At 36.5% G+C, this 9,040-nt stretch overlaps 1 non-coding gene across 1 annotated transcript; it reads right to left on the bottom strand.

The window, feature by feature from the left end:
• Positions 1-5,211: 5,211 nt before the first annotated feature.
• On the bottom strand, positions 5,212-5,288 carry TRNAD-GUC (transfer RNA aspartic acid (anticodon GUC)). Its single transcript has one exon. It is a non-coding gene; the product is annotated as a tRNA-Asp (tRNA).
• Positions 5,289-9,040: the final 3,752 nt, after the last annotated feature.

Genomic DNA, 9,040 nt, shown 5'->3' with positions numbered 1-9,040 from the left:
ATTGATGAACAACAGGAGGACAATGACAGTGACAGTGACAGTGTAAGATAATAGAGGGGAAAACACCCAAAAATGTAGATTTATTTTGGAGATAATCAAAGATGTAAATTTGGGGACTGGGGGATAAATCCTTCAAAAACCCACACCCAAGAGAGAGTTACTGCGATTTTATTCACAGTAAGATGTTCAGAAATTGGGTGGAAGTGAGGTGTAAGGACCAGCCAGGCAAATACATTGCCTGATATCTTTTTCCTGCTTCTGGCACGGACACCTTAATCTCTCTGTGTAAGTAACCCACTCTCTGGCTGGCAGCCAGGGCTCAGTGCCAGGACAGGCAAATATCTACATGGAACGATTTACAAAATCAGCCCCAGAGTCCCGCACAGACCTTTCATTTGCAGGAAATACCATCTTGGCTTCACAGACATCTGGATAAAGGTTCCTTAGAGACATCACACATTGGAACAGTTTCCCTGCTCTCCACCATCAAAAAGGAGAGAAAAAGAAAAGGTTGGTCACTACTGAATACAACACTGCATGACTAAATCCTAATTCAAACACTTTTATCAAACCATTGTCCCAGTAATTAACAGTCATTAGCTCTTCAAAAATAAAAATTCTGAAGTCTTCATTCATTCTAAGTCTGTTACATATAATCTTTTCCTTTTTCTGCTGTTTAAACTATTTTTAATTTAAACACGCCTGGGGAAAATTTACCTTTAACACGAAGATGAGAATATATTTTAATATACTTATCATTATTTTAGTAAACCTATATACTTACTACTTATTATTTATACTTATTACTTATATAATTTATTATTATTTTGCTTCTGTTGGGCTGGAGCAATAGCACAGCAGGTAAGACATTTGCATCACATAGAAATGCCGGGTTTGGTTCCTCCATCCCTCTCAGAGAGCCCGGCAAGCTACCGAGAGTATCCCGCCCCCACAGCAGAGCCTGGCAAGCTCCTCGTGGCATATTCGATATGCCAAACACAGTAACAACAAGTCTCACAATGGAGAGGTTACTGGTGCCCACTCGAGCCAATCAATAAACAACAGGAGGACACTGATACAGTGCAGTGCTATTTTGCTTTTGTTAAACAATTTTTGAGACACAAAGAAAAATTTATGGTGGAAATGTTCAAGGTTTTTAACAGTCTTTTTAGACATTCTTTAGAAAAACTCTCCCTCAATAAGTAGTATAACTCTTCCTCTCATGCTCACTAAGTGACTTCAAATTTTAAAGATTCATAAAAACGCTATGGACAATCTTTTTAGATAACTTGTTCCTCAATAAATGACTTAACTATTCTTCTTATGCTTACAAATCACCCCAAATGGAAATACTAAGTAAAAACAGTCACGTCCTTTATTTTCTTCTTACCTAACCTACCTTCTCGCCCAATGTCATTGTTCTTTTTTTTTTATCTGACATGTGAAAAGGCTACCTCTTTTCAGCTCTGCTTTTAGTCTTTATATCTTTCCTACCACCTCCTTATACCCCATTGTCTACCCCTGAATTTCCAAGATATTTGAAAGCTGAGGTACTTCCCACTTCTCTACCAAATGCCAGTTAAGCCTTAGAAGAGCAATTCGAAAATATCGGTCAAAATTACATTTTTACCATCCAACCTCATTTCTTGGAGTTTGTCTTATAGAAACAGAGCACACAACAATATATAAAAGAAAAATTCTGAGTATGATGGGTAACAGTGAGAAAGATTAGGGGAAAACTTCAATGCTTTTAATAAGAAATTGGGCAAATAAATGGTAGCCAAACCCTGCAATGACAGATTCGGTTAAAATAATATGGTTTATCTCTCCATGTCGACTTGAAAAATGCCTGGAATAAGTAGTTGAGTGAAAAAAAGTTTCATATTTGGAAATAATATGATCTCTAAGCAGTTTCTCAGAAAGGAAACTGATTTTGGTGGTGATGAGAGCACTAGACAAAAATAAAAATTATTTTCTAAGTGTTCAGAAAATAAAGGTTGGGTGTTTTCTTTTTGATTGTGAGAGAGATAATTGAAATGTGATAAAACATTTACAAACTGAAAAGGCTCCCAATGAATATGTTTGAGGCTTTTCAGTTTGTAAATATTTTATAAACACATCACCTAAATGTGAGTAGAATTGGCCTTTGAGAATTAGAATTAGGTGAAAAAAATGTCTACATTCTACCTTATTTCTTTTAATGTCAAGATTTTTATACATCACAAAGCTTTTATTTATATAAAAACTACTGTCAAACTATAGTAATTACTTAATATGGTACCAAATTAAGAATAGAAATAGTAAATCCAAAATTATACCTGATCATATGTAGCATTAAATATATGAAAATTGTGGTACTGTAAAAAATTTGGTAGATTCATTGTTTTCCAGTGGAAAGAAGTTAATCTAAAAAATTAACCTTTTCTCTAATTATTTCAAGAAAGGTAAGTAGTTTTTGATTCATTGAAATTTTAAATGTAAAATTATGACTTTACTAGTAAATTCATAAGTTTTATATACAAATCAATAATCTGTGATTAAAAATATAATACAATTGAGAAACATCAAAATGTGAGTACTTACATAGATTAAATAACAGAACTTTACATTTATTTATTAAGTTTTTCAATTTTGTTTGACTTTAACAACACATCATAAATGTGATAAGTTTTGAACAATTAGTGGGCTCAAAATAGATATTAGAGTTTTTTATATACTTGAAAATTTCTAAACTTCATGGTATGGTTGAATCAGATAATGATATGTATCATGTAAATATATACATAGAATATAGATATATGTATTATATACATTTAATCAATTTTATAGAAATTAGTTATCAATAACTATGACATAACCTGCTCTGTTCAAGCTTTTTTATAACTAAATTTAACTATATCTATCTAAAAACAGGAAACCAATAAGCACATTCTTCAGGAGATATTCAAAGCTTATAAACACATTGTCATAATTCATCTCTTTTCCTATCATTGAAAATTAATTCTGATAAAATTTTTCTGACAAAACCAACAATTTTTTTTAAATATCCTTTACTATTTCATGACTCTCATTAACATCAGTATTGATATTCTCTCTGGGAAACTAAAGTAAATGTACACATGTGCTGTGTAATTTTATTGTCAAGAAGCAGAGAATAACATGCTTCATTGAGAAGTTGAATCCAGAAGTTGTCTTCACTGGTTTCATCCCAGTCCACCAAATTTATAACCTTCTAAAATCATATTCTTTGCTCCTCAGAGTTTTAAAAGACCAGTGTAGCACTACCCATAAAAACTGGGACAGAGTGATATAGTACAGCAGATAGAGAGCTTGCCTTGCATATGGCTGACCCAGGTTTGATCCCTGGCATTCTTTATGATTCCCTTAGAATTACCAGAAGTGTTCCCTGAGCACAACCGAGTGTGGCCCCAAGACAAAACAAAACAAAACAAAAGGTTTACATGAATACACAATTTCTTTTGTTAAAGAGACAATCTGCTTGAGTTTGAAACGTAAATTTGTCAAACTAGGGAATTTCCATTTTTAGAAATTTTATACTACTTTTATAATTTGTAGATCATGTACTATCAAATGGCTCATAAAGAGGAAAACTGCATTTTTACTGTGTTTACTAAATACTCAGTACCATTATACTAAGTAAATATTGAGCCCAGAAAGTTGGCTAAATTTACTGACTGAATGGTTTTCACGAAGGAGAGGAGGGCATGGGAGAGAAGAGAGGATATCTGACCATATTCCGACCCTCTGGGAGTCAACAATTTTATTGAGAAGACAAAGTTCATAAATTAAATAAATATTTACTTAAGTAGATAAGTTAATTTAGAAAATGAAGCAAAGATCACTTAATCACTTAATCACTTAATTTCCCGTTAGTCGTCGATTTGCTCGAGCGGGCGCCAGTAACGTCTCCATTTGTCCCTGTCACGTGCTAGTGTAGCCCAATGGCATCTGTTCGCTCCGGGAACATGAAGGGCCTCAAACCGATCGTTCATGATCTTGAAGAACTCTGACTATCTGGAAGGTGGGCGGCCACGTGGTCTTTTGACATCCCGTGGAATCCAGTCGATATGTTTATGAGAAACAGCCTTGTTCCTGACGCCCCATTCGCTCTCAATGGAACGACCATCTCCGAATGCAACAGCTATGTGTACCTAGGTCGAGAGGTCAACATGACAAATGACCTGGCACCCGAGCTGCGCAGGAGGAAGAGAGCGGCTTGGAACGCCTTCAAGAACGTCGAAGGAATAGCTAAGGGGACGAAGAACTTCTGGCTCCGGGGACATCTCTTTGATTCCACTGTTCTTCCTGCATTAACATATGCCTCAGAGACCTGGGCCCTATGCAAACAGGATGAGAACGCCATTCAGGTCTCCCAAAGAAGAGTAGAAAGAGCTATGCTTGGAATATCACGTTTCACTCAAATGAGAGAACGAATCCGGAGTTCTGACATCCGTCGACGATCAAGGATCAGGGACGCTGTCTCATTTGCCAAGGTGTCGAAAATCAGATGGGCTGGTCACGTAATGAGATTTAAAGACGACCGCTGGACTAGAGCTGTTACCGACCGAAGCAAAGATATTTTAAATATTTTAGCACAGCGGGTGGGGCGTCTGCCTTGCACGCAGCCAACATGGCCGACCCGAGTTCGATTCCTCCGCCCCTCTCGGAGAGCCCGGCAAGCTACCGAGAGTATTCGATATGCCAGACACAGTAACAACAAAGTCTCCAATGGAGACGTTACTGGGCCCGCTCGAGCAAATCAACGATCAATGGGAGGGCCTTTACCTTTACCTTATTAGAGTCCAATTCATTTGGCAAGAAAACGAAATATGATGGATTTATTATTGCTGTCTAATGGTAATCAATGTCTAAAAGTAAAGATCAGTATTTGGAAATTAGTGGGTGACACAGTAACTCAGAACTTGAAGGTCCAAAGGAAAGGGAAGAGTGTTGTAGAAGAAACATCTTCAAAGCATAAGAAGCAGGAGTAGCTAGTGTGCGGCCCTCAGGTCATAGAGAGACAGAGAAGGGCTTAATGGAAACAAAGCATGGGCCTTCGGGAATAATGGTGCAATGCTTCCAGGAGAAAGCCTGTAGAGTTTTCAAGCTTGACAGCTTAAAACTTGTAGAGTTTTCAGAAGGTAGCTTTAATATTCTATATATTTCCTATCTTGATTAATTATAGATTTGTTGTAGCCCCCGTCGGGGAATCAAACCCCGGTCTCCCGCGTGACAGGCGGGTATACTCACCACTATACTAACGAGGACGGCTACAGGGCTGGAGCGATAGCACAGCGGTAGGGTGTTTGCCTTGCACGCAGCTGTCATGGCCGACCCGAGTTCGATTCCTCCGCCCCTCTAGGAGATTCCGGCAAGCTACCGAGAGTATTCGATATGCAAAACACAGTAACAACAAAGTCTCCAGTAATGAAGACGTTACTGGACCCACGTTACTGGACCCATTCTGGCAAGCTACCGAGAGTATTCGATATGCAAAACACAGTAACAACAAAGTCTCCAGTAATGGAGACGTTACTGGACCCACTCAAGCAAATCAATGAACAATGGGAGGGCCTTTACTTACTTTACTTATATTTCCTATAGAAAACAGTTCACAAAATAAGTTTATTTGACAAACTACTAAAGATGATTAAAATTATAGATTCTCTGAGAACTGGTCTATGTTGGATGATGGTGGATGGAAACAGATACTCCATGGTGATTGCAGTATTGGAATGTCACATGCATGAAACCCTATCATTAACTAGACTTTAAATTGGTGACTAAAATCAATTAAAAAAAGTAATAAAACAACAGCTCTAATAGCACTACTAATTGGTCTGGCAATTTGAGCAAAATCTAGATATACTCACCTGGGCTTAAAAAAAAGATAAGGACATGAAATTTGAAAAGAGGAGAAGTAACAATAGATATTTTTGCATGGCAGAATGGTAACATGGAAGGTTCTGGACAAAGAGTTGGGTCTCCAAGATACTGACTTTTTTCTATATCTCTGAGAACTTATTTCACCCTCTGATCTTCAGCATAGACATCTATAAAATGACACACAAGTTTGAGACTCCACTCGATCCCTAGATTATACAAACTCATTCATTGGTGCTGTTGTAGCAAGGCCAGGAGCCATATTTGTTGTGGAGTTTGATATAACATTAAGCAATTCCCAACATCAAACCCAGGGATCCAAGCTGTGAGTTTTGCTCCCTACACTGAGCCACACACCTAAACACTTAGATGAATTCTTTAAAGAATTTAACATGCAAAAGAATTTTGGCATATTCTGTAGAGCTCCAAGGGAATATTCAAGAGAATAACTTATCTTTCTACCTTGGTCACCCACATATCTTCAGAGAGCTTCACTCAACTCTATTCATCAGGATTCTTTGTCATAAACCAAAAGTAATGTCTCTAGTTATATAAATGTGTCCTGGGGAAGTATATTGGAAAGTGTAGCTGGCTGTACCTATGGAAAAAACAAAAAAAAACCAAACTCGAGTAGGAAAACAAGGAGGAAAGGTCTAGATAATATTATATACTATATAGTATAATATATATTTATATATATTATCATAGTATATGTGATACCAGGACAGAGGACTATAAAGTAAAATGTGAACAAATTCTTGGTTACTATATTTCAGAAACAGAAATGATAGGGAAAGAGAAATTAAAAGGGCAGAGTAAGAAAAGGCCATTTGGAAGGGGTATAAAGGCAGAACTTGCCTGTTGGTATAAAGGTGAGGTATTTGTGTATCTCCAAACCACTAGAGCCAATACTACTCTAAGCATGGGATCCAAGCTACAATAAATTAACTTTAAAGTGTGTCTGTATGGTGACAAGGAATCTACAAACACTGGTGGTGGAGGTTAAGTTGGGAGACTGTCTGCCTGAAACTCTACTGTCAACAGCTTTGTAAATTACAGTCCCCAAAGAAAAAATTAAATAAAAATATAATAAAGAACACTGCCACAATATTTTAAATATGGTTGAATTAGAACATTGCCAATAATACCACTGGGATTGGATTATCTGACATGACCCATAATGGAAGTATGCAGCAACTGTCATAAATTATCTCCAATTGTGAATTTCATTAGACTCCTTGCAGATTCCAAGACCGATTGCAAATATCTAATTGATTGACTGTTTAGACTATGTACTCATGTCTTAGAGTCCTGGGCACTCAAGAGAAGAGGAAACTCTCTACTTCATCATTTTTTGGTAGGTGAATGCATTAAACCATATCCAGACATGTTCAAGGGCTATTTCTCACACTTTGTTTAAGGACTATATGTGGTGGCAAGAATTCGAACCAGGATCAGCCACATGCAAGGCAAGAGCATTTCCTCCTAAATGGAGCCCTCCTCTGTGTCTTAATGTGAAAGTCTTTCCTCTTACCTACCTTGGAATTACCTCCAAATAGTAAATAAGTAAGTATACTATTCAAAACAACAGAAGTTCACTCTAATAAGATGATTAAAAAATGAGTGGATTGATTCTATTGTTGTATAGTCTGAATGATAGTCTTCCCAAAGATATGCCCACAGTCTTATCCCAAGTTTCAGTAAATTCTACTTTATCTGGAAAAAAAAATGTCTTTGTGCACAAAATCACTAAGTTAAAGATTTTGAGATTAAAAAGTTCATTTTGAAAGATCTGTTTAATTTCTAAGTCTAATTATGTTACCATTGAAAAGACATAGGGAAAGTATGAGGTGAAAGTAGGTAAGATCAATGTAGTATTGCCAGGAGGAAGTCAGCAACCATGAGAAACTGGGGGAGGGAGGTAGGAACCACCACTAGCACTTCTGTAGAATATAGGACTACTAAAATTCAAGTTTCTGGCATTCACAATTGTGAGACAAGATGTCACTGTATTTTATGAGAGAGTAAATTTATGGCAATCTGTTACAATAAACTGAAGGAATTTAAAGGCAGTAAGTCTTCCATTTCTATACTAAGCTGGTTACATTCTTCTTTAGTGACTAGTATTTTAGAGGAAAACTCTTGCTTAAGTAATCAGTTAATACTAATGAGTTAATACTAAATGTTCTCTTCATCTCTAGGATTTTGCAATATTCATTAGACTCTCTCAACCAGACGGTAGCCCCATACTACTCTTTGTTGTACCATTTCTGAGTCACTGAATGGTCTTAATAAATAAAATATTACTGTTCAGCTATTGATATATTGTTGAAAATTTCATTCCCAAAGATGTTATTATACAAATGATCTATTACCAGCTCTCTTGCTTTTTTGTTTACTTGTTTTCTTTTTTGACACAAAAGGTTGAATCAACTAACATGAAAAAAAATTAACTTCAGATTATGCAGCTGTCATTTTTCATGCTCCTTGGGAATATTTTCTGGAAAAATAAATGGTGTTGGGCTGCTACATTTGTTACCAAATCATTGGAAATTCCCTTACTGCACTTTGAATCATCCTGAGACATACTTATTTTTAGCTATTTTCTTGATGTTGTCATAAATCAGGGTTCATCTCTCATCCTTGTGACTCATATCTCAGCTGCATAAATAAATATTGAGAAGTGATGAACGTGTTTCTCTTTGTTTTTAAACAAGAAACTTAAGCAGGTGGCAAAACATCCTTCATATCTGAAAATTAAAATCCACTGTACTAAATTTGATCTAATTTCATGTTCTCTCTCTTTCTAAACAATAAATATTAGTCACCAAATGGAAACTTATGGAGTACTTTCTGAGTATTTTTTAACTGACTTTATTTTTTATCTCTTTGCTTAGAATCATAACTGAAGACATTTTCCAGATAACTAAAAAGCCTATGTAGCACAGCAGTAGGGCCGGGTTCCATTCCTCTGCACCGTTCAATAACCTGGCAAGCTATTGAGAGTATCTCTCCCGCACGGTATAGCCTGGCAAGCTCCCCGTGACTTATTCAATATGCCAAACACAGTAACAATAAGTCTTACAATGGAGACGTTACTGGGCCCACTCGAGCAAATCGACGAACAATGGGAGGA

This window comes from Sorex fumeus, unplaced genomic scaffold (assembly GCF_029834395.1).
Source record: "Sorex fumeus unplaced genomic scaffold, SorFum_2.1 ptg000024l, whole genome shotgun sequence".
In the NCBI taxonomy this organism is placed as follows: Eukaryota; Metazoa; Chordata; class Mammalia; order Eulipotyphla; family Soricidae; genus Sorex; species Sorex fumeus.
Note: the sequence above shows the minus strand (reverse complement) of the source record. Positions and strands in the feature narration are given on the sequence as shown.